The sequence below is a fragment of the Sitophilus oryzae genome, unplaced genomic scaffold (genome assembly GCF_002938485.1).
Source record: "Sitophilus oryzae breed Bouriz unplaced genomic scaffold, Soryzae_2.0 scaffold_809_pilon_pilon, whole genome shotgun sequence".
NCBI classification, from domain to species: domain Eukaryota; kingdom Metazoa; phylum Arthropoda; class Insecta; order Coleoptera; family Curculionidae; genus Sitophilus; species Sitophilus oryzae.
The window spans coordinates 1638842-1665573 of record NW_022147427.1 but is presented as its reverse complement, the minus strand read 5'-3'; the positions used below and the strand labels follow the sequence as shown (position 1 = coordinate 1665573).

Genomic DNA, 26732 nt, shown 5'->3' with positions numbered 1-26732 from the left:
TCAATTGATAGAGTCGAGTGTAGATTAAAGCTTCATTCAGAACCTCGCAATTAGTGGAATACATTAGTGGTTTCAATTAACGTAGAAGTTTGTTCCTTTAATTTCAATGTAAGCCTTCAGAACATCTAAATTAGAGGTAGTCATTTTCAATTAGTAGCAAAAGTTAACAAACTTTTGACTTTTCCACTAATTTTCCATTCCCCACAAATTTTGACCTTCGATTATCATTCGTGAAGAGTAATTGTGGTTAGAAATAAAAAAAAAATATTATTTTTTATGCTAAATATTTGGCTTTCTCTATGGATACAACTGACAAAATGTTGTCAATATAAAAAAAAAGCAAATAAAAAAAAGTATAAAGTATAATTGAAACCACTAATTTATTCCACTAATTGCGAGGTTCTGAATGAAACTTAAATTCATACGAAATAAATTCAAGTGACTTGATCAGTTGCCTTGAGTCGTGTAAAGGCACCTTTATACTATGGATTCAGCGTACAATTCTCCGTTCTCATACTTGAATATCACGCATGTAGAGATAGATGTGCGGCGTACCTGTATGCTGGTCTGTGGGCAGATTTATGAGGTGTTGTCGATCCACTGTGGCAGCACGCAGCGCCGCGTAGTGGTCGAACTCGTAACTTGCACGCTTTTACTTAATCAACCGGATATGGAGCCGATATATCGTTATTTTTTTATTTCATTTTTTGGATCAGCACGAATCCTGTATTTACAAGCCATGGACCAGAAAGACTTGTAAATTAGTTCGTTTTATTTTTGTGACCTTTGAGCTGGTTTCTTTAATATTTTTGTTATGTTAATCTAATTGCAGTCATACCAAACAAGTTAGTTTTTTCAGATTTTAAAATTAATCTTAATTTTCCTTGAGGTTTATAGTATGAAGCGGTATTATAAAAAATAAAATATAATATTGTAGAAAAAGGCACTTTTGCTAACTTTCATGTTTTTTCAAAAACCTACTTAAGTAGTGCTCTGTAAGGGATGCTAATGAAATATTCAAACTAGTTAAAACTAAAAGTTATGTATGGGTTGGAAAAATACCACTCAGTATGTTAACCTAAAAACTTATAATATTCAGAGTTCTTTTCTATTTATAATTTAGAGAAGATACGTTTGGAAAATTTCAGTAAAAACTTTCAAATTTCGCCATACTGTGATAATATATGTGCAAATAGATAAAAAAGTACAGGGGTTTATTTGATTTTTTTTTGTTGAGATGAATATAAACATACGTACGTAATAAAAAATTTTGTGTAACCTAAGTGTTTTATAAACTTTTTGGTACTCCAGCATTGGTACTTTTTAAATCAATTTATATACATTCCTAATTGAACATATGTTAAAGAAATCAGTTCAATATTTTACATGTGATATATATTTTTCTCTAGTTTAACGGAAAAACAAACAGTTACCAATAATCCTTCCTTTAATCCTTTATTTTTTTCTTGTCGAATGTTGTTGAATAAACGCACCTCACGCCAAATAACACACTGTTGCTTAAAAATATCGAGGTTATTTGCACAGATCAACAACATTCCATTTTTTTCTCTGAAATTATAAATCCCAAACCCAGAAGTCATCGTTATAAGAATAATACGATTTTTTCTCAATAAAACATGTTTTTGATTTTCGATTTTTAAAACAGCTAATATAATTAAAAGTTTTATATTATTTCAAAAATGTTACTATTTATTTTCAAATTTATAAAATGGATCAGAAATATAATTCTAACTTAAAAATAAACTAGGTAATTGGCATCCAGGAAACTAAAAGAAGTTAATTTTCATATTTTTTGCATGTACTGTATACGTTTATAAAATTAGTACAACGCTGTAGAACAGTTTTATGTTTAAATATGTGACCAATCGGATGCCAGTGTCCTTAGTTAGAAGAAATTAGGGTCATTTTGCATGATTGTTTTCGTTTTCAAGCAAAAAAGCAATAGAAAATTATTTTTAATATAAAGTATTATTTTTGATAGTTATTTTTTTCAACAACTTGAAGCTTTTTTACTTGATAACGAAAAAATACATTTTTTTGCATGAGGCTATATATTTTTGTCGGCCTTGGAATTTTTGGACGCTGCTTTTTGATCGTTCGTAAGGCGATAGATTTTTGTAAGCGTCAGTTTTTTTGAAGAAAGTTTTGGATTTTTAAGGAACAATTTGAAAAAAGTTTATATTTAAAAAGCAGTATATTTTTTGTCTTAAATATATATTTTTTAATCTAGTCTTAAAATCAATACTATTATTTTTATCAAGGCTATCTAATGATTTATTTTTCTCTTCTAACGTTGTATTGAAAGTGTCTTCAAAGTGAATACACAAAATTAACTTTAATTAATAATTCTGTTATCTAAAAGAAAAAATAATATACATTAAAAAATAAACAAAAATCATTTTAAATTTTAGCAATTTATTTGAACGAAAATTTTTATTAACAATTTTTCTTTAAAATAAATTTAATACAACCTAGCACTATGTAAAGTGATCAGGAGGGAAGTAAAAAATACATACATGGTGTTTAAATTAAACAAAAATCATTCTTATCAACTCACACTTCTTGAGACAAATTGTACAAGTAAAAATATTTTCCTGAAATATGCCGTAGTGTGCAGATAACATCTGCAGTTAAATGAAAGTTCTTTATTATCCAATATATTATAGGCCTTTTTTATTATTAACATTTTTTATTTTTTTAGAATTGCTCCTTAAAAACCCATAACTATCTGGTATTCGTTAACTTTTTCAACAACTCTTTCCCGTCTAGCTCCGGAATTGAAAATAATCCTACAGTTTTCTACCGATTGATGCCTGGATCAACTGCTCAAACCAACAAATACCACACATTCTACCTCCAGCAGCGTCCCGACAATGGTTTTACCTGGGCTGACATCAAAGTTAACCATCCACTGGATTACGAAACTATCAAGGAATACAATCTGACCATCCGTGTAGAGGTAAATATTTAAGTATTAAATATATTTTTCTACTTTTAAATATTTAATGAAGTTAATAAGTTTACTGCAATTAATAATCAAATACGACTTTTAGTAACGATAAAATTATTAGAAGCATTTTGTTATTCTTTCATAATAAAGATTATACAACTCTATGTGTATTTTCTCTATATACAAGGATGTGATTAATAAGTGATAATCATTTAAGTGATTATCGGTTGGTGGTCATATTGTAATTGTCATTTTTTGAAATATTCAGTTCCACAAAATATCCCGTCAATTCTTATTACAAAATGGCGAAAGATGTTTAAGATAAGAAGGATATATGTACTTTATTTCGTTGTATAATCTTTTGAATACAACTCGATGTTTTGGGATTACCTAATAGTTTTGCCTGACACTCAATGTGATACCGGCAACACTACTCCTCCTTCAGAGTCGGGTAGTGTTGCCGGGTAACGCATTTCGTGTCAGGTAAAAGTATTATTCGGTAATCCCGAAACATCTTCCTGATTTGTTGGGCACTTTATTTAACTCCCAAGAATGACAACTACACATTGGAATAAACTCAGTAATAACCATTAATACTTTTGACTTTTATTATCTTACATGTAATAATGTACCTCTATTAATTATTTTTGCAATTTTAGAATAATGGGGCTCAACAGCTGGCTTCTGAAGCTACCGTTTACATTCAACTGGAAGATGTGAATGATGAAATTCCACTGTTCACTGAAAGAGAACAGGAAACCGTTTTGGAGGGGGAACCTATTGGAACGAAAGTGACACAGGTTAACGCTATTGACAAGGATGGAACTTTCCCAAACAATCAGGTAAGAAGTCATATAAAATTGGTCATAACCCGTCAATATGTGATTCACATTTTATATACATATTTGAAATAACATTATCATAGATAAAGTCCAAATTATATAAGATTAACAATTGATTTCGGTCAAATATGAATTTGGAGTTAGGTTTCGTGTATCTGTCAAATTTTACATTTAAAGAACAATTACTCAGTAAACAAAGGAGACATTCACCTACTATTGAAAGACTTTATTCAAAAAAGTTGTTTTTTTCTTAATTTTACATAAGTATACTCAGGCATATATTGTTTTGCGATTTTAAACAATAGTAGTTCTTTTTTGCTATAGGAGCAAAAATAACTGATTATGACTTATTTAGTACATATATTTATTTAATTTTTTTTAATAAATTAATTTAAAAAAATAAAATATTATGTATCTATACTAATATATAAAATCCTTAAGTGACTGACTCACTGATTAATCACGATCCTGCTCAAACCACTCAACGTAAGAAGCTCAATTTTGGCATACAGGTTGATTCTAGGGTGTAGAGGTTCGATAAAAAGGGATTTTTCGAAATTCCAGTTCCAAGGGGGTAAAACTACCCCTCAAATATTACAATATTTTTTATTTAAAAAACGGTCAAGTTTCCGAAAAAACGCTTAAACACGTATATTTTATTTTGTTTTTTTACATATTTTAAGATTTTTTAAAAATGTATACACGGTATTTCGAAAAATCTGGTCATTGATTAATCACAATCCTGTTTAAAGCGTTTGACGTAAACGATTTTTGGAAAACGGATTGACTTTAGGGTGTAGGTGTTCGATAAGAAGGAATTTTTCGAAACTCGAATTCAAAAGGGGTGAAACTACCACTCAAATATTAGAATATTTTTTATTTAAAAACCGGTGAGTTTCTCAAAAAAACTCTTAATAAAAAAATAGTATTTTATTTTGTTGTTTTATATATTTTAAGATTTTTTTAAAAATGTATACAGGGTGTTTCATAAAATATGACCATTGAGTAATCACGATTCTGCTTAAACTGCTTGATGTTTAAAGCTGATTGTTGGCAAACGGATTGACTGATGGTGTAGAGGTTCGGTAAGGAGTATTGTATGTTAATGGAAATTCTTGCTTTGCTTTATCATCAACATTACAAATGATTAATTCGACGCGAACGAAGTCGCGGGTACACGCTAGTATTTATATATAAAGTATTTCAATTTTGTGTCTACTTTTCCTTGTCAGGGATAATCTGGACGATCAAAAATTAATAACGTAATAAAAGTTGTGGTTAAAAATGTCGTTTTAAATGATAATTATGATATAATATAATATTACCTATAATTTAATTATGTTTTACTTTGTTGACTAACACAAAAGAAAACAATCTCTCTATATTTGAGTTACTAATGAAAATGTAAAATACCAAATCCACTGTTTTAAACAACACACATAGTTTCCAAAATTACCATTATGTAATTTGTGTTTTCATTTACCAAACTAATCATGTTAGCGTATTAAGGATATGGTTTAATACTATGTAAATTTGTTTACGTTACAACGGGAAATTTCGAATGAAAAGTTTCTTGGAATTTAGATATGTTTGTTAAAACTACGCAGCGCACAGATTGTACCGACGAGTTTCACAAATAATATAGTTTTCATGTTTGAGGCATTTCCGGTATGTTAGGTATTGGTTAAAATTATATTTCAGTTAAGTCTTTTTGAAATAGTATTGTGTGTACCTGTGTTGTACGGGCTTAAAATGAAAAAGTTTATTTTAATGTTAGGTATTTATTCATTATATAATATCTTTTAATTATTAATAAATTTTGGCATTTATTTTTGCAAGTTAATGAAATATGTGCTAATGCAGTTGAAGAGTATTGCTATAAAATTGAAAATTAGTGGATAAACATTTTTTTTGTATTTTCATTTTTGGGTTAGAAATACATACTCGAATATGCGCCAATGGCGATGAAATTTTATCGTACAGTTTTTAGTCGATTTTGCTACGTTTGCGAGTTTTCCATAAATATTAAAAAAGGGAGATACATAGTTAAAGAGAAATTTTAATTACTTGTTTGAACTTTGAAAGTCGAAAGTTCGGGCCGTATTTTAGTTTTGTAATTAGTTGCCTAATTGACTTTTAGTTTTGCAATTTTACATACATTTACTATTTTTTTGCTCTTTTCAATAATGTATTTTTTAATTACAAGCTGGGCAGATAAACTTTCAGATATTTTTCTAGAATTTTTTTACATCCTTTATCTGTTTTTATGAAAATATGATAAAAACAATTTATATATAATATGTATACGTATATAATTTTATAAAAAAAACCATTGTATGGATTGTCTATTTATTTATCTGAGGTTTAAACCATACTCCCAAAAACATGTATCCATTTACTCTCTGCTTCAGTAGCTAAACGTTTCATAGAAAATCATACGATATATGGACCTAATCGTCCATTAAAACAAATTAGAAAATTACAATCTCCAACAGCAGACTAGGAACATAATTTCTAATGAATTTTAATGTAGCTTATGCTCCTTGAGACTGTCCTTAAATTCAACAGACTCCATATAAAAGATAATAACGATTTAATACTCTCACCCTGAAAGCTTAGTAAATTAAAATTTAGAACCGTTTTCCCAGATTAAATAGAGTGGGAGAGAACGATGGTAAAAGCTAGTGAAGATATAGATAAAGTAGACGTCGTTATTTGTTGAACTATTCTAGCCATTTTCTTTAGTGCGTTAAAATAGTATTTACAGAGTTTCATCATATATTCCTAGGCTAGAATGTTTTATCTATTTTAGAGAGCTAATAATAGAGGTCTTAAATTATGAATTAATATGATACATGTCATATCATATATCAACTTTTTATATTTTTGTTTAAACAAATTGTAGTTTAAATTTCAATTTAAAGTGCTAATCGGTGTTAAAAATACTAATTTTTGAATCAAGGAGTCTTGGAAAAATTAATTTGACAATGTAATGTTTTTTGTGTCTTGTCCTGATCGGTTATAGGATGCCCAAGTTGTATTTTTAATCGTATCTCATTTTCTTTAAATCCAACAAGTGTGGCCCTTTAGAATATTTGGAATAAACATTTTTTTAACGAATAATTTGGTACCACACACTTGGTATTTCGAGTCAAATTGTAGTTATGAACCGGATGTTACAATTTCAAATAAACCAAATGCGACAATGTTAAAAGTACTACCATAGACTAATGTCATGTACCTACTAGAGATAGATTGGACACTGATAAATAGGTCCGTCATTTAGGGCCACCTGGTGATCCGGAAGAAACTAATGGAGAGTTTTAGCGTTTTTTTTTCTTATTAACGCTAACTAAAACGGTAACATTGTTCAAACCCAAAATTATTCTTTGTTTTATTAGATTATTCAAAGTGTAACAGTCAAAACAAAATTAAAATTATGATTACATACATTTTAAATACCAATAGATTTAACAAATCAATAATTTAATAATTTTTACTATATATTACAATTATTGTAATAGAGTAAAAATATTATAGACTACTGATTAACTGTTACTAAAAATACTATATATTACCAACTATGTACTTGCTTATTTATGACTAAACTATTTTTAATTGGTCTATAAATTTATCATTTCTAAAATGTCAAAATGGCTTTAATAAAAAAGTTTAGTATCTAAAACGAAAATGATGATCGACTGTAAATATCACACAAATTATGTGAATTAATAATTATTTAAAGAATGGTTTAAAAATAATTTGACGGATCACCAACATTGTGTCAACAAGACCAAAACTAGACCATAGACGGTAGTCAACATAGAGATATTCTGTCATGTCATCTTCATGTATAAATTAGAAACCTGTCCTTTAATGTCTTTTGCGCCGTCGGCGATGCGTAAGAAACTAAAATCTCGTTGTTTTTATCTGAAAAAATAAAAAGTTATTAGGGTGAGCCATTTTGAGAACACCCGGCATATAAGATATTGACTTGTAAACAAAGTTAAGCCACAATAGTTTTAACTAAAATATAGTCTTTAAATATTTATCTTTTAAACTGACATTGAAAACTATTATTTATTACAGGTATACTATTACATCGTCGAATCACCGAGGAACGAAGGCAAGGACTTTTCGAAATCAACAAGGAGACCGGGGAGGTGTTTACCAAGGTGGTGTTCGATAGGGAGAAGCAGGGGGCATACGCTTTGGAAGTGGAGGCGCGGGATGGGGCACCGTCGGCCAGGCCTAACAGCGACAACGAACCCAATTCAGGTAGGTGGTGTTATTTGCTAGATTTCTTAGTGCGAGTTATAGAGAAATGTATCAATAAATAAGCGTTTATTTGTTCTAATAACAAATATAAACAAAGAAATAGTCAATATGAACAAGAAACCTGTCTAGACAGCAAAGAAAATAAATATATTAGACACCAAAAATATATACTAGAGACTGCAAAAATATTTTTGAACAAATAAAAAAATTTATACTGTGTTACAAAAGTCTGCATCATATGGAATTTTTATTTATAAATGGTGAAATTTTATTTTGGCGTTAGTTTGTGCTTTGAATTTGATGAAATTACATCAAAAAATTATCTATTGTTCTCGGGTACCTGTTAAATTAAAAAATATATTTTACAAAATAAATGGCAAAAAAAACAGTTTATGGCTGAATTTGAAAAAATTGTTTATTTGTAAATGTTGTTTCTTTTTATAACTTTACATAAGTGTAGTAAGTTTTAGCCGCCTAGATGAAAGCACTCGTTTTTAACAAAAATCGGTCATTTATACAGGATGTTTAGAAAAACATGTGCCATCTCTCTTGAGAGATTCCCCAGATTATTTTTTTTAAATAAGATTTATTTTTCATATCCACATAGGTCCGATTCTGCTTTGTTTCGTAGCTACAGTGGGTTAGAAAGTTCATTTTTTATTTGTTATAATTTTAGAACAGTATTATTTTAGCACATTTATAATAATGGAATATTCTCAAAGGAGCCACATTTTACTCAGATGAAATATCTATTATAAATGTATTTAAAGGGTATAAACTTTAAAATTGATTTCGATAAAATAAACTAAAATTTAGTTTTTTGTATTTATGTTTCGATTGATTAAATTGTCTGTATTGTTAGAGGACAATTCAAATTATGCAGCTTATTGTTGTCTTTGTATTGATGATAATGGGAGGAAGAATCAATGCAATTTAGATTTAGGCGATACAGCATTTCCTATCAATTAAAACTTAACAAACACTATTTTCCATCTATTTTGATTGTTGTTTTAGTCGAAACTATTAAATTCAATGTATCTGTTTTTGTTATATCATATTTCTCTGTGGGAATTGTTTTCACATAAATAAACTATTTCCCTATCACGTTTTTTTTTCAATTTTCTCTAAAATTCTCTGAAACGGTATGGAAATTTGGTATAAGTAAGTACATGTATAAACAGGATTAACTATTTTAGAACAAGTAAAATTTTTTATGAAGAATGCATTTTTTTCAGAATGTTTGTGATAAAGTTTTTTTCCTCTTGTAAAGACAATCCGGGGACATGTAAAAAGATATTAAAATATATAAAAAATACTTTCACTCTCTAACTATCAATCTATTGGCCTTAATAATTCCAGATCATATATTTCGTTATATTAAATAAAAAGTAGTTAACAAAATACTATAATCACTATACCTTAATCTGTTTATATCTAGTTTGTATGTTTCGGGTACCTTTGTTTTGTACAGTAATGCTTGTCAATATTATAATATTGACGGACATATAATATATATCTGAGGTATTATTGGTTATCATCATCATCATCAGTTACTAAAGTCCACTGCTGGACGTAGGCCTCCATCGTTTGCTGTCATAACTCCCTAACTTGAGCTATTTGCAACCAGTTACTGTGGATACGCCTTAAGTCGTCATGCCATTTAGTTGGAGGACGGCCTCTGCTCCTGAATGCATCAAGTTTTGGTCTCCATTCTATTATTTTCTTCGTCATCGGTCATCGTTTAGCCTTGTAATGTGCCCTACCTAATTCCATTTCAAAGTAGTTATTTTCTCTATGGCATCCATGCCTTTTGTTCTGTCTCGTACTATATATATATATATTTGGTAATTTGTCTCTCAGAGATAGGCCCAATATTGCTTTCCATCGCTCTTTGCGTTATTCTGATTTTGCTTACTGTATTCTTGGTTAATGTTAGGGTCTCCGCACCATACGTTAGAGCAGGTAGTACGCATTGATTGAAGCCTATCGATGACTGAAATGTATTTCAGTCATCGATAGGCGGCCCAAGTCAGTCCTGTTCGTCTGTTCGCAAGTTTGGTTATCGCGGCTTATTATCGTGTCCCAAATACTTGTAAGCAGTTGTTTCTTCTATTTGATATTGGTTAATATATATTCCACCACCAATTACTAGGTTTGTCATCACTTGGGTTTTTGAGATGTTGATTTTTAGTCCCTAGATGTTCAGAGGTTGCATTCAATTTTTGTAACATTTCTTGGGCTTTATTTACGCAATCGGATATCAAGACAATGTCATCAGCAAATCGCAGGTGGTTCAAGTCATTGAAAGTTATTGGTTATATTGTGAGTATAATACCCCAATATTATTTAAAGCTGGTTTATACTAGCTAAAACCCTCTATTAAATTAGTCAATCTTTAATAAAAAAACATGCTTAAATAAGCATTATGTTATTTTTTGACTCTTGAACTCTACATAATCTAACAATGTGTTAAACTTCTTCAAAGTTTTAAGCACCCGTACTTTACTTTTCGCGTCTAACCCAAAAATACTTTTGCGCGAGTTTAGCAATTGTAAACATCTATTTTCGTTTTTTTCTTAGCGAAAGTTTCGTGCCTTCACTGCAAAACCATTTCCATTCAAAATTATGGTTATTCCATTAGTCACTCTCTAGAAAACTTTTACGTTTTCTACTGGCGAAACGTGCGTTACGGGAAAATCGGCGGAAAAAAAGGTAAAAAGACTAAAACATATTCTAATTCTAACCGTTGCTGGCCCTTTTTTCTCTCTTAGACTACGAGTAAAATACATTTTCCTTTATTTAAAAATTCGATTTCCTAAAAAGCCTAACTCGGTTGCAATCGAGAGTTTTTCTACACTTTTTCCTATTTAAAAATTGGAGCTTAACATAGACATTCGAACAGGTAGTGTGCTAAAAGCTTTTTTATTCAGTTTGTCCCAGAATTAATTTAACTGTATCTGTAAACTTTCCTATTTCGTAGATTATTGGAAGAAGAAAAAAAAACATTTTGAATACACAGTTTTGCTTATTTCGTAAAGTGGAGTTAAAAAATATTGTAATGTTAAATAAACCGAAGAATAATGCAAAGTAATCGCAAAACATTTTCCAATGCACGTGATCAACTTTGAGTAACAAGCGATGGCGACAGCGCTGCCAGATTGTGATGGATTTATGAGATGAATCTTAATGTAAAATTGGGAAACAATATATTAAAAAAATTACGTTTTATTTTTAATTTAATAATTAATATTTTAGTAATTACATTATTTATTAACATTAGTCACTAACACTCACAGTAGAAATATTTAAATTTACGCCAGCAGCTACTCACTACAAATCGAAATAAGTAGAAATAACTTTGAAAGTGGTATAATGTACTTACCAATCAAACTTACCTCTCTGATTGCAGTCAAGGGTAATAAAGGACATTTATTGTCACGTTCTTGTTCAGAATAGTTTATCAGGAAAGGTACAAGCTAATTGCTTCGACTGTTTAAATGCTTTGGCATAGTTTCTACATACAATTTCAAGAAATGCAATACAAAAACTAGAAAATTTAGTTCTTAAAAGAACTAAATTTTCTGTGATTGTCACAGCTACCGCTAGATGGCGAAAGCGTCTAGGACTCTCCATAGTAGTACGTTTTGTACTCAAATGCTATTCTCTGCTTTTCGTTTGTCAGATCGAGGGTTACAGCAAAGTCGGCCTGACGATGGAGATAAATCTCCGAAACCGGTCGTCGAATGGCCGTCAGGGTTGCCACAAGCTACACAATTGTGTAATTTGCTACACATTTGCTTCCATGACTGCACAGCTACACCACAATGGCCTGTGCTACACATTTTGAGAATTTACATATTTATTATAAAAAATAATACCAGAACAGTAAATCAGCTGACAAAAGCTGTTTTTTTTTGCTTTTAAGTTATCTAAGTTACATTAAAAGAGGCCGCAAGTGAACTTTAAATTTTGAACTGACAAATATCATTTTCGATCATCTATTGGTCGAGTCAAAAACGGTAAATAGACAGGATTGCTTAATTCCTTAAATAATACATAACACGTACTTTGGCCAAATTCAGAGGCCAAATTTCACTGTAGTTCGGTCCACTTGTTGGCATACGATCAGCAAGGACTGCAGTTTCTATGGACAAATTTGGCCGATTAAACAGTCCCGAATTGTTTACAGTTTTTAAACAGACTTTTTAACCGGTCTAATTTTTCCATAAAATCGTTAGTTTCGCGACATCAATTTTGACGTCATTGCAATATTTGCTGGCATGAGAAGAAATGAAATGGGAAATGAATATATTGACGTATACAAACGAGTGGAAGTGAGACTCTTATCGAGACTCGTAATTATGCTTTAAAATTTGGCGATTTTACGTCTTATTCTTGGTCTTATTGCATAGTTTACAATTATTGGTCATGGATTGCTACACAATGCTACACATTTTTATGGTCAAGTTCTGCACAATCAAAAATTTTCTTGTGGCAACCCTGATGGCCGTTCCCTTCAGTCTGATGAACTTAATGCAGAGAATAAGCATATATGTAGGGTTTTTTTGGCCCCTTTTTTGCTTCTTGTATTTTGTTTGTTTATATATACCCTACCAAAGCTTCAGCTCCATCTACGGTAACGTGGATGAAGCAAGCATCTTAAAAGAACTGTTTGTGCTTAAAAGTACAATTTTTATAAAAAAAAAACTATGAAATCAGCAAAAAACCATAATTACTCACAAAGATTCAACAATAACACGATATTATACAAAATAATGACTGACGCTGATGCTGGATTTGAATAAATATAGGTATATAAAAATTCTTATGCTTGTGATTAAAGAGTTATTACATGTTCCTATCAACTCCCTCAACAGAAACGGATCATAAAATATTCGTATAAGACAGGTTAAAATATTCTAGAATCTCAGTCTGGAATAGAGAGCCATCTAAACCGTTTGATATATAGCTGATATTCCCCCGGGGCCACAAAAGGAAACCTGTTTACTGTTGACTTCTGGAACTAGTTATTTAAAAGATTTATGTACAAACGGGAGAATCTCCATATTTTCTATGAACATCAAACGAAGTCCAACACAATAAGACTCTCCATTTCGGTTCGAGAAACTTCAAATAGGAAAACAAATTCCGGTTATTGCTTCCGGGATTTTTCGAGAAACACGGACATATGGCGGGGATTCGATATTAAAAATAAGAAATGTCCAGTGTTAATAAAAACAAAATGTCCGATAAACTTCTAGGAATTTTATTATTTTATTTTACTGACTTTTAGTGTATTTACTACATTATATCGTTTGATCCGTTTAATAGATTTTTAAAAGACTATTTATACTACTACTACTTATTTATTTATTACTTCTGGAGGGTGTTTCAAATACACACATGGCCAAAATTATTGCATATATCGTTAAAAAATATACGGAAAGGAATTTAAAAAATATTTCTTTTATACATAACTTTGAAAATCTGTAAGAAACATTTTTTTTGTTAAAATGGATATGGTAAACAATGTTTATCGTTCAGACCCAATATTATTACAAATTCTTGCACATTTCGATTTGTGGTCTCTCGGGCTTCAGAAGAAATTTGACCATTGTTTTGGCCTTAAAATGTCTAGAAACATTATTTCACAGTTTAGTAGAGTCAGAATAGTAACACTGTCTCAACAGGGCTACCGGCAAATTGCAGTAGCTGAAATTGTAGAAGTTAACCAAAGCGATGTTTCGCGAATATTAAAAAAAATCAGGGAGACAAACGAGGTTACATACCGGCCTGGAAGAGGTAGTAAGAGAGTTACTACTGCTGTGCAAGACCGTCGAATATCCCTAATTGCACGACGCAATCCCCTGCTTTCTAGTACTGCTATTAAAAATGAGTTAGCTCGGCTTGAAGGAGTAAATGTTTCAAGAAAGACCATAGCAAGAAGACTCCATGACAGAAGATTACATTTAAGGAGGCCGCTACGTGTTCCGAAGCTTAATTTACAGCACAAAATTACGCGACTACAATGGGCTGAGGAGATGAGAGCAAATGGACCTAATTGGAATTTCGTCACGTTTAGTGATGAAATAAGAATAGGCCTATAGTGTCAGACTCGCGACGAACTTTGGTCTGGAGAGTATCTGGAAGACGAGCACGCTTGAATGAAGCTCAACCCCGTATCCCGTTCAAGGGGGAATTATGGTATTGATAGGTATAATGCACGGAGCTCGAACTCCTCTTGTTTTTATTGATGGCACAATGACAGGTGCCTCATATCTTAGAGACGTTTTAGAGTCTACTTTGAGGGGCACTGGGGGATGAATTTGTTTACATGGACGATAATGCTCCTCCCCGTCGCACTTTAGCGGTTCGCGAATTTTGTGAGGAAGAGGTTATCAGAAAACTCTGGTGACCACTGATGTTTCTAGATATGAATGTGATCGAGCATGCTTGGGACATGCTAAAACGCCATATAACCAAATGGAATGGTACCCCCGTAGCTTAAATGAATTGAAAATTGCTGCGCGCGAAACATGGGAAGCCATTCCTCAATATCTTCTGGACAACTTAATTGAGAGCATGCCACGTCATCTCACAGCTTGCATTGAGGCTCGAGGAGGCAATACAGACTATTAGCTGTGAGAAATAATTAAAATTGTTTTCAATATTTCCTGTTTAAAATGAAATTTGTTTTTGTTGATTTTCACTCATTATGAAATAAAATTATAATAACAGCCTAGTTAGTCGTGTAGTAAGCCAATATGTCCAAAAATATAAAAAGAATCATATTAAATAAAATAAAATCTTAAAATAAAAGACTAATTCACCAGAATACACCAACATACTTTACTTTTGCACTGGACGCGCATTTTGCTAACTAAAACTGACATTCTCTTTTAATCATCTGCTGATGAAGCCCACATTATTTTTACGCGAGGATCTCTCAACGAGAGATGACACATGCTTTTTGAAACGCCCTGTATTAATTTGTTTACCTATACATAATCTCACTTGAACTCTATTTTAAGTAGCCCATTTTAAGTAACAGAGTCAAACTTTCCAAATCGTCAACGGAATTAACTATAACTCTTGATAAAAATGTTTCGAAGGTAGGAAAGTTTCGGTGGGGAAATTGAAAATAAATAAATGTTTACGTTTCGAGAACTTTTCTTCGGTAAAGAATCGGGTTATCTGTATAGAGCTGGAAAGTTTTTCGTCCGAATCGAAATAGAAATCTAAATTCCCGTCGAGATGTTTAATGTTTTGATTCGGTTGACGTAACACATGGACTCAGATTATAGGGATGTGTAAAAATGTCAAGATAAGTATAAATATCGATATCCATGTTTTTTTTTCAAATTGTTCTTATATTGAATATATAAGACATAATATCGAACAGTGTTAGTATTTCATTTTGTCCTACTTTTAAAATAGTTAAATTTTTCTTTGTATTTTGAATTAGGACTTTTAGTAAAAATATAAATATGTATATAGGGTTTTGGTCAAGTTTTAATACTTAAAAATAAAATAAAGGTTAAAAAGGCCATCACATATCATCATCGTCACTTTCAGCTTTTTCAACTGTGTTCAATTGGTGTAGCCTCCCTCACATATTTATTGAACCTATTATTTGTAATTGACCCGTTGTTGACTATTGTTGGCTATGCACAATAGGAAGTAAAATAAGTTATCCCTTTTAATTTCCTAGTATCACGGTTCCGTCTCTGGTTTGGTCTTCTTCTAGGTCTCTTAATTCCTCACTGTTATCATGCTGTAATTTTTGTGGTCCATCTGTTGTCTGCCCATCTTGCCAGGTGTCCTGCTCATTCCCACTTGTGAAGGGGGGATATTTTATTATGTGGATTGCATCTATTACTGGGGCTTTTGTCGTATCCACTCTATTTTTACGATCTTTCTTGGTTATGCCCAGCATATTTCATTCCATTGAGCGTTGTGTGACCTACAGTTTCCTTATAATCTCCGTTTTTAAGTGTTCAGGTTTCGCATGCATAGGTATTCTAGATTAAAATATGATTGAATTTCTTCCATGTGTACTCTATGTTAACTTATTATTTTGTTGAATTCTGGTAGTAGATATCCTGAGCTATGTATTAGTTGTTCTAAAATATATATTTGGGACAGCACATATATTAATGATGGATTATAGAGTACATCATAAAAATACGCAATAGATATAGATATTGTTTTTCTAAAATTGAACATTCCTACTAGATTGATTGGGATAAGTGGGAACGGTTTGTAGAGGAAAGTGATTTAGAAGCTCGTATTATGAATTAATGATGACAGATAGCGCGGCACTGAAGAGTTTATTGTTTTTAGTTTGATGTATCTATCATAAAGCATCGTTATAAAAAATTCTTGTCGTCGGCATATTGAAAAAAAGTTTGAAATATTGATGTTCGATATGTTGTTATTTATTATGGGCGCATATTTTTTTGATGGCGATATTAATGGCTTTATTTCTTTTTGTAATTTAATTAGATACTAATAGAATGCGTTGTGATTTTAATTATTACTTTATTACCTATTACTTAGCGGGTTTTAATACCAAGGAACTTTATTTATTTCTTATTAATAGAAAACATTTAGCTAATTGGATCTATTCACGTCCATTATACAATAAAAAAAAATGGGTGTAAAGTGCAGCAGATAAAGCTTACATCATATCGAATAAGGTAATATTGGATATGGTTTTATTACATAACAAATAGGTAATTAATAGATTTATTAAAATATTTTTTACATAATTAGCAAGGGTGTGATCGCCGTTTTCTTATATTCGTCGTGAATGTTCTCTTTTCGTAGCGAATTGAAATTAAATATTTGAATAGCTTTCCTCCGTGTTCCAGTGCGAAACTGCAGCCTAATGAACAAACGTAACTAAACATGCATGTGCGGGAAGTAGGTCTCTATTTCACGATTGACTGGTTCTGTTTGAGATGCATGCACGTATGGCGTATGGATATATATATATATATATATATATATATATATATATATATATATATATATATATATATATATATATATATATATATATATATATATACATAGGGTGCATTCGGTGTTTATAGTCGGGCACTTAATTTCTGAACGCACGTCAAATGACTAAGTTGTGAAACAAATTGGGCGACCTAAGCGGAGTCGACACATTTTAGAGAGTTTGCTTGCCTATAGTTTCTCGGAAATTTACGGCGTTACTACGATGCGTAATGGGATAAGTAAGGTGATAAATTAGATGGAAGGGTTCACAGACGATTACGATGACCTTATTTAGATTTAATGTTTAGTTGAACGTATTTTTTTAGAAGTTATGCCTCGTTGGAAAAAAAACATTATTAACGTAAAATAAATATATAAATTTATTATGGTAATATGCAGAAATAAATAAGAAAACAATATATAAATAACTTAAGTATATATGCATTTTTTGTTAGAATATATATTTTTTACATAAATTGTAAAGAAACTATTGATATTTTATTACATTTATAGTGCGCGTAGATTACGACCTGTCGTAGGGGAATTCAATTTAAATATTTGAATAGCTTTCCTCCGTGCTTCAGTGCGAAACTGCAGCCAAATCAACGAACGTAACTAAACATGCATGTGCGGGAAGTAGGTCTCTATTTCACGATTGACTGGTTCTGTTTGAGATGCAGGCGGCGTACGAGTATGGAGCTTGTGTAGAGCACAGGGTGCATTCGGCGCTTAAGTCGGGCACTTAATTTTCGAACGCACGTCAAATTACTAAGTCGTGAAACAAACTAGGCGACCTAAGCGGAGTCGACACATTTTAGAGAGTTTGCTTGCCTATAGTCTCTCGGAAATTTACGGCGTTACAACGATGCGTAATGGGATAAGTAAGGTGATAAATTAGATGGAAGGGTTCGCAGACGATTACGAAGACATTATTTAGATTTAATGTTTAGTTGAACGTATTTTTGTAGAACTTAATCCTGGTTGAAAAAGAAAACAATATGAGCGTAAAATAAATATATAAATTTCTTATGGTACTATGCAGAAATGAATAAAAATACAATATATAAATTAACTTAAGCATATATGCATTTTTTGTTAGAATATATCTTTTTTACATAAATTGTAAAGAAACGATTGATATTTTATTACATTATTAGTGCGCGTAGATGACGACCTGTCGTTGGAAATTTAAATATTTGAATAGCTTTCCTCCGTGCTTCAGTGCGAAACTGCAGCCAAATCAACGAACGTAACTAAACATGCATGTGCGGGAAGTAGGTCTCTATTTCACGATTGACTGGTTCTGTTTGAGATGCAGGCGGCGTACGAGTATGGAGCTTGTGTAGAGCACAGGGTGCATTCGGCGCTTAAGTCGGGCACTTAATTTTCGAACGCACGTCAAATTACTAAGTCGTGAAACAAACTAGGCGACCTAAGCGGAGTCGACACATTTTAGAGAGTTTGCTTGCCTATAGTCTCTCGGAAATTTACGGCGTTATAACGATGCGTAATGGGATAAGTAAGGTGATAAATTAGATGGAAGGGTTCGCAGACGATTACGAAGACATTATTTAGATTTAATGTTTAGTTGAACGTATTTTTTTAGAACTTATGCCTGGTTGAAAAAACAGTATATTGTTTTATTAGGAAAAATGACACTTTTTGTGGCGACGTAGGCTGTACGTTTGACATACAGCCGAGGCACAAAGTTATTTTTACTCCGAATAGATCATGGTATTTTTTTTCAAACGCCACAAATAATTTTTTAAACAATTTCCAACGTTCCAAATATAAAAATATTTAAGTCATACCTTGTATGTAATTATATATCGAGAAATTATGGTTAAGCTTGTTGAATTTGACACTTTATGCCAGTTCCCAAGTTTTTTATTGCACCGCATTATTGCCAGATCCTGTATATTGTTATAAATAAGAAAAATTGATTAAATAGTCTGGTAAATAAAGTTTTCATCTTATGAATTTATTAGTGGCTTGAGTTGAAAGTTACATAAAATCAACTTAGGTTTCTTCTGGTCCTATTAGAAATTAAATAGGAATACAATATATTTATTAATTCAAACATATTCATTTTTTGTTAAATAAAATGTTTTTTTACATAATTAGTGCGGGTATGATTAATATTTTGATATATTTATATTGCGAGTATATTTATTTACTTCTTTTTATAGGGAATTCAATTTAAATATTTGAGTAGCTTTCTTCCGGAGCTTGTACGAAACTACAGCCATTCAGCGAACGTAACTAAACATGCATGTGCCGGAAATAGGTCTCTGCTTTACGATTGACTTGTTTTGTTTGAGATGCAGGCGGCCTACATATTATATCGTGTTTACGTGGAGCACAAGGTGCATTCCACTTGTTAAACACTTAATTTTCGTACACACGTGAAAAAGGTTGAGAGACAAACTAAGCGAATTAAGTGAAGTAGACACATTTTAGAGAGTTTGTTCGGCTATAGTCTTTTGGAAATTTAATTTTATAAAACGATGCATAATAAGATGAGTATGGTGATAATTAGACGTGCTTATTTTTCTTTTTTTGTTTTCTTTATATTATTGGTTCATATCTTTATTTACACTTAAATTTACTTAAAGCTCCTATAGAAAAATACGTTTTGTGATATAAGCTGAGAACGTTTATTTTAATGAAGGTATTTTTTCGGTATGGAGTTTTATTTAAAATCTCCAGCTTACGTAGGATTTTCCGTATGCCAGCAGAAAATAAATCATTTGTATTGAGGTGCATTGAAAGGACGAGTATACAAATGTGGAAGCATGAATCGATGTGTGACCGCTCTGCAACTGGATTACTAGAGTTGCTTCGTTCTATCAAAAGCGTAGCACATTGCTCGTTACTTTGAAGCTTTCGCTTCAGGGTATTTGTCGTGATCCAATGCATTTAAATAATTAAGTTTTTTTTCGGTTCTGTGTAATAAATTGGACTTGGTATTCAATTTTGATCTGTTAGTCGGCTTAAAGTGATTTTTAGAGGCAAAAATATCATAAAACATTAAAACTGTCATTAGTTTTTAGTGTTCATTAATAATAATAACTGTTAGGATTCTCAATTAATTCCTTTAAACATAAATAAGTATTACTAAAGTTTGTGTTATTCACTGTAGATAAATGCAAAAAGCGTGATAGTTGAAAAATATTATATAAATTAGTGGAATAATTTCGTATATTACATCATCACCGTATGATCGAAAAAAAATCGGTGTCACAGACGGCTGGGGAATGACAATCGATATAAAAATAAATTTCAATCTTAATGTTAACTGGCAGTAAGGGACATTAAAAAATAAGATAGATAATAAATAATAAGTCAATCCAAGAACATATTTTATTTCCTAATTCATTGTTGTTACTGTCAAGGTTTTCAGCGATAGACATAATATATCGAACATTAATATTATTTCTTTACTTATTCTGAGATCGTCATTATTCGTGAATTATTTTCTTTTAATTGAAATAATTAAGTTAATCAAAACCAATTATTTAATTTTAGTTCGTTTTTATTAACTGTAGAAATTTAGAAGAACATAGAAGCGTAACGTTGAGGCTATTTTAAGAAAGTTGTTAAAATGCCGATAACGATCTGCACAACGAGGAACACGTTTTAGAGTTCTTACAAACTTCGTAATTCTACGTGGAAAACATTTATTGCCCGCCAGCTCAACTAGCGCGTTAAATTGCTCTATATATGGTTAATTTGTTGGAGTTGGTTTGAAATATGAACATTATTAACCAGATAGTGGGATTCTGTTTTGGTTTTATTTTATCTCATCTTAAAATGGAAGTAATTTAATTGAATTCGTCTTTTAGTAGAATGTTGCTTAAATTGGATAATTTTTATTTTTGGCATTTAATAGATAGACAACTTATTTGCTTTCTTTTAAGATCTGGCGCGATTTGGGAGCTAATTTGTATTGTTTTGTGAAATACAGATGTTAGGTAGTATCAAATCTAAAAAAATAAATTTAAGAGCATACTAGAATTTAAAAACACTAAATCACCACAATACACCAAAACACTTTTACTTTTACACTGGACGCGCGTTTCGCTAACCATGTTAGCATCATCAGCAGATGATTATAAACTGAGTTCTGATAATGATGCTAACATGGTTAGCGAAACGCGCGTCCAGTGTAAAAGTAAAAGTGTTTTGGTGTATTGTGGTGATTTAGTGTTTTTATTTTGCTGTATAACATCAAAGGTTCGAACCCTCAACTGTAATCATACTAGAATTTAATAAATATTCTAAAGTGACTCAAATGTTTCTTATTTTTATTTACCTACACTATGAGGCTACAATATTAAAGCTGATTTTAGTTTAAAGGTAATGATGTCTTCTTTGAAAGCACTGGTCGACAAGTTTTAATTTATTGGTGGTTATCTTTTATAAAAAGTACATTTCTTAGCTAATTTTAAGGTTCTGAATACAAAACAACAATTAAATTAAAAACTTAGTTATAGTTTTCTAGAACAATTTTTTTAAATTAAATTTTTGATTATTTTTATCATTTGCCATTCTCGACGTCGCACAGTGCTTCGAACATATGGCTCTAGAGGACAAAAATCCAAAACTTCTCTTTTATTGTAAGCAATTTATTCAAACTAGGTTTATTTGACACAAATGATGAGTACTCTCATTGTACTAAATGATGATGTTCTTAGTCCCACGTTTATGAAAAAAAAATCTTATAAATAATAATAATGTTGGAGCTGTGTTCCATCTAAGCAAATAATAAGTTATAGTATGAAAACGGTGTAAGTATTAAATAAATTCCTGTGATAAAAAAGAATTGAAATAACATTAGAACATGATTCCTACAATATAAGCCTAATATAAGATAAAAATGTTTTTCTTCAATGAAAAAGAAACATTAATGATATATTTAATTAAAAAAAAACTTAAGATACTATAAATTTACTTTAGGACAACAAAATGCATAGATCGTAACTACTCTGATTCAGGAGAATCACTGCTGACAGAATCTTCCAAATTTATAGTATCCAAATCACAGGTAGATGAAGTATCCTCACATATAAGATATTTCTGTACATCATTTTCTAATATGTTACTTTTTCGCGTTGTTACTGTTCATTTTGTCGGTATGAGGGGTTCGGATGTTAATAGTTACCTCTTTAATAGACCATATCCATATATTATTTTTTTCCTTTTCTTGGGTATGAGATTTTATAATAAATTGAAAGATGGACACTTTTTATGCGACTTTATGTTTCGCTCCAACATAGTGGACTTTTCAGGCACAAGTGGTGTCTCATTTGACTGGAAGGTTCATCAATATCTAATAAGAACATATTTTTGAAATACAAATAATTTTGAGTTCTTGTCCTTATGATCAAGCCAAGTATTAGCCAGATCGGCATTGCTTATCAATTTTACTCCATCTGAAAAGTATTATAAAATAAAGTTCGTCGCAAGCAGACGCAGGTGAACTATACAAAAATTAAAAGTGTATGAATATGGCAACAAAAATATTCAATAAATACGATATGTTTTGATATGTTTTTTAAATGCCTTTTTGAAGTTTGAAAACGTAAAATTTTTATACCCATTTAAGAATCATCTTAAAAAATAAATAAAAACTAAACAATCACGAACTTGTTTAGAAATAAATTTAAAGTATATACCTTGTTTAACAATATCCATAGTGGCTTTCAATTAAGTACGTACCCGTTTAACTCCATAATATACAGAACTACTATGAATGTTATTCTTTTCACTGATGAGATAATGATCGCAAAATTTATTTTTAGTGAAAATATTTGCTAACAAAAACGCTGTTTATGAAAAATAATATACAGGATGGTTGAACATTGCTATAAGTATAAAATTATATCTTCAGATATTAGTAAATTTTAACTTATTTTTTGATTTTTGTCCATGGGACGAAGCACTGTGCGTCGGCGTCGTCCAACTCTATGAAATACTGACAAGATTAACTCGAAACAAAAATGTTTTCCTCGTCTTATTTTCAACGGCAAGTTATTCATCCGAAAATGTTCTTCCATAACAAAAACTTTAAATTAAACTCTCTACTCGAACGCTTGATAGTTTGGCACCTGTACCGCTAAGAATTTATCTTAAAGATTAGTATATTAAACTGGCTGTATTCGTTTTTGTTTGGAAAACTTATTATTTATGTAAGCCCGTCTTAGATTAAATTTTCATACAAAACCAACAGCTCCTTGCCGTTGTATCGTTGGAAACCGCGGCACAAAACTGCATAGCGCGCGCAGGATTAAGAACGGCTGCATATCACAAAAGATTTATCACGGGAACGAAGTTTACGGAGTGTGATAAATTGGAGCGGTTCAAAGTTTAGGCATTGTTAGGTTAAATATGTCATTATTTTAGATCGAGAGAATGTGCAATTTAATACTTTTTTTCCGATATTGGTTTGGAAATGAAGATTTTCTCTAAGTACAGGGTGTCTCACTAAGAATAGCTCTCGAACGGCCGCTAGAGGGCGCAACTGCTATAAAAAATAAGAAAATAGAAGTTTTACAGAATTTTGCCTCAATAAGAGGTACTATAAATAATAGTTTCCTAATCTTCAGTAAATTTTGGATTTTTTTTGTTAGAACAATTTTCCTCTATCTGCTAAAATAAAGTGGTGGGGGAAGGTTAGATCTGTCTTTATTTAAATGTTAATAACTTCGGACTCTCTGGATTATCAGAATCCAAGAAACTTGGGCTCGTTTAAAAGAGCGTTCCTTACTCTGTATTATACCGTAAAAATAATAATAATAAGCTTTTGAACGTAGACGCTAAAGGGCGCTGTCTTACTATATAACAAACATTGCGCGTTATTTCAAAAAAATTAATTGCGATAATATAATGTAGTTTTAGCTGATAGTAAAGAGAAATAAAAGCTTAAAAAGTCGGCGAAAACCTCATCTTGATATCTATTTTCAAACCGAAGAAATTATAATAAATAGGTACGAAAAAATAAGCCCTTAATTACTTTATTTTTATAACACGGTATGTAGCTCTCTTGATTATACCCATTCTAATAAAAAAATAAGATAAAAACGATTAGTTTATTTTAAAATCGACAATATACCAGAATACCATATTACCAAAAAGAATACCATAATACTATATTACTAAAAATTAAGATGTTAATAACAGTGAACAAGAAACTATGCCTCGTGAAATCATGGTAGGCTTTGGAAAAAAGTTGTTTTTGACGTAGTATAAGCTTAAAATTGTTATTCGACAACATTTTGATAGTCTTAGAAGCGTTTTTATCTTTTGATTGCTTTTTCAAAATGCCGACAACTTCAACTCCTTCAAATAATAGAGGCATTTTGAAAAAAAAAATCTAAAGATAAATAAAAAAAGATTTAAAAGAACCCTCGTTTGTTCGATTCTGATCATCCAGAGTCCGGAGTTATTAATATTTAAACAAAGACACATCTAACCTTCCCCCACCACTTTATTTTAGCAGAGATGAGAAAATGGTTCTAACAAAAAAATCCAAAATTTACTGAAGATTATGAAGCTATTATTTATAGTACCCATTATCTAGGCAAAATTCTATAAAAATTCTATTTTCTTATTTTCCATAGCAGTTGCGGCCTCTAGCCGTCTAAAAATTTTAATCAAATCAATTTAACACTTACTATTATACCCTCTATGTGTTAATACCTTTTCTGTACTACAGACAGCTTTTTAAATATATTAAGAAATATTTTCCAAATTTGTATCGTACGAAACAGCTGTTTCACAAAAAAGTAGCGCTCTTCTTAAGAAAAAGCGTGAAAAATATTTGAAACTTTTGACTGGGCGTAATTCCATAGTCATTTTGGAATATTTACGGGTATGCGCTGTGCCTTGTCGTGTACAAACTTTGCTTCTTATTAAAGTTTAATTCAACTTTTGGACATTTCTATATTTGAAACACCCCGGAAAAGTTTGTGGAAACTCGCAACTCGCTGCAGTTTTGTTAGAAAAATTTCGGTACTTATTCCGTCTCTGTCATTATTAAATGATTAGAGAAATTCTTTGTTATTTATTTTTGTTGTGCTTTTCAGTTACTTTATTAAGTTTATTACATTTTAGACTAATAAGAAGTCTGTATTTGACAATCTTGTTATAAAATTGCCACCAGTAATTTTACCTAACTGATTGTTACTTTGTTTTTTGTAACTCTTTAATTATTATTAATTCTAAAAATTATTTCGCAATAAATTTAATTATTTTTAATTTTTTTTTCTAAAAAGTACAAGAAAATTTAAAAGAAAATGCACGATTTTCACTATCTCTTTCTGCAAAAAAGACTTTAGTTATACCTCAAAGTTATAATTCACTGGACTTATAATGTAAATATCTATTGTTTTATATCCTTCCAAGGGGTGTTATATCACAGTGATTTGCTACTCACTAATTAATTTACAATTGACGAACAACTGGATGAAAAGTATTAGCGAAATTCTTGACTTTATTAAAACATTGACTGGATAAAACGCGCAGTTGTTAGGGAAATTATACTAATTAAATAGGCAGTTACTGAATTTAGCGGTGGATGAAAAGAGGCGGCGGATTTGTTCCGTAAAAATGGAAATACTGATTAAATTTTTCAAATTGTTGAAACTTTTTTGGGCCTGGAGCGATGGACAGTGATTTAGGCTGGTTCATTAGAAAAATTTGAGGAATCGGGAGATTAATTTTAATTACTACGAATCAAATTAAATTAAAAGACAGAAAAGCATTACTTGTTCAAATGAATAGTATAGGATTCTTGTAATACCGTATAACTTTTATACCATATGATGAAAAAAAATAATGATTTAGGTAATTATTAGGAAAACTGGAAATAGTCGATTTTCACCAACATTGGTATACACCCTATTTTGAGGTCGTATATTACGAATCTGAACTTTTTTTCCTGGCAGTCTCTTACCGTTTTTCAGAAAAGCGGAAAATAACCTCAACATTGAATTTTTCTTTATTTTAGCCCTATAAAGTAATAATTTCACTATTTTCATTATATTATAGTTTATCTAAAAGCCACACTTGATTGAGGATGGGAAAATGTCCAACATTTTACTACAACTTTACAACCAAAAACACTTCTCTTAACAAAACAACAACAGAAATTGAGACCAGATGGAAGTTTGACATTTTATATATCTTTCTTTCTCTCTCCTATGTAATGAGAGAGATAAATATATTCTAGATCTAATTTTGAAATTTGAAAATTTGCAACGGGATTTTAAATAAATTATCAGTCATATTGAATTTAGTTTTCTGTTAAAAAGTTCTATATGATCGAAAAAAAAACAGCGTGAGAATTGCCATGAAAATGTTGATCTCTGTCATTTTGACTCTTAAATACGTGCAAATATTTTCAAGGTTGGTAGATCTCTACAAAAGAAACATATTTTCTCTTTACTATTTTTCAAATAAGTCCCAACTAACCGAGATATTTTACTTGAAAATTTAAAAAAAATATATTTTCGTATAAATTTTGAGATTCACTGGATCTCTTCTGGGTTTCCTTTCTTGTAAATTTAATCTACTATCTATGTTACCATATTATGAATCTGTTATATTTTTAACTAAATATTAATGAAATTTCC

At 30.8% G+C, this 26732-nt stretch overlaps 1 pseudogene; it reads left to right on the top strand.

Moving 5' to 3' along the window:
- The window catches only part of LOC115888945, an 82611-nt pseudogene extending 56206 nt beyond the window's left edge, over nucleotides 1-26405 (top strand).
- Nucleotides 26406-26732: the final 327 nt, after the last annotated feature.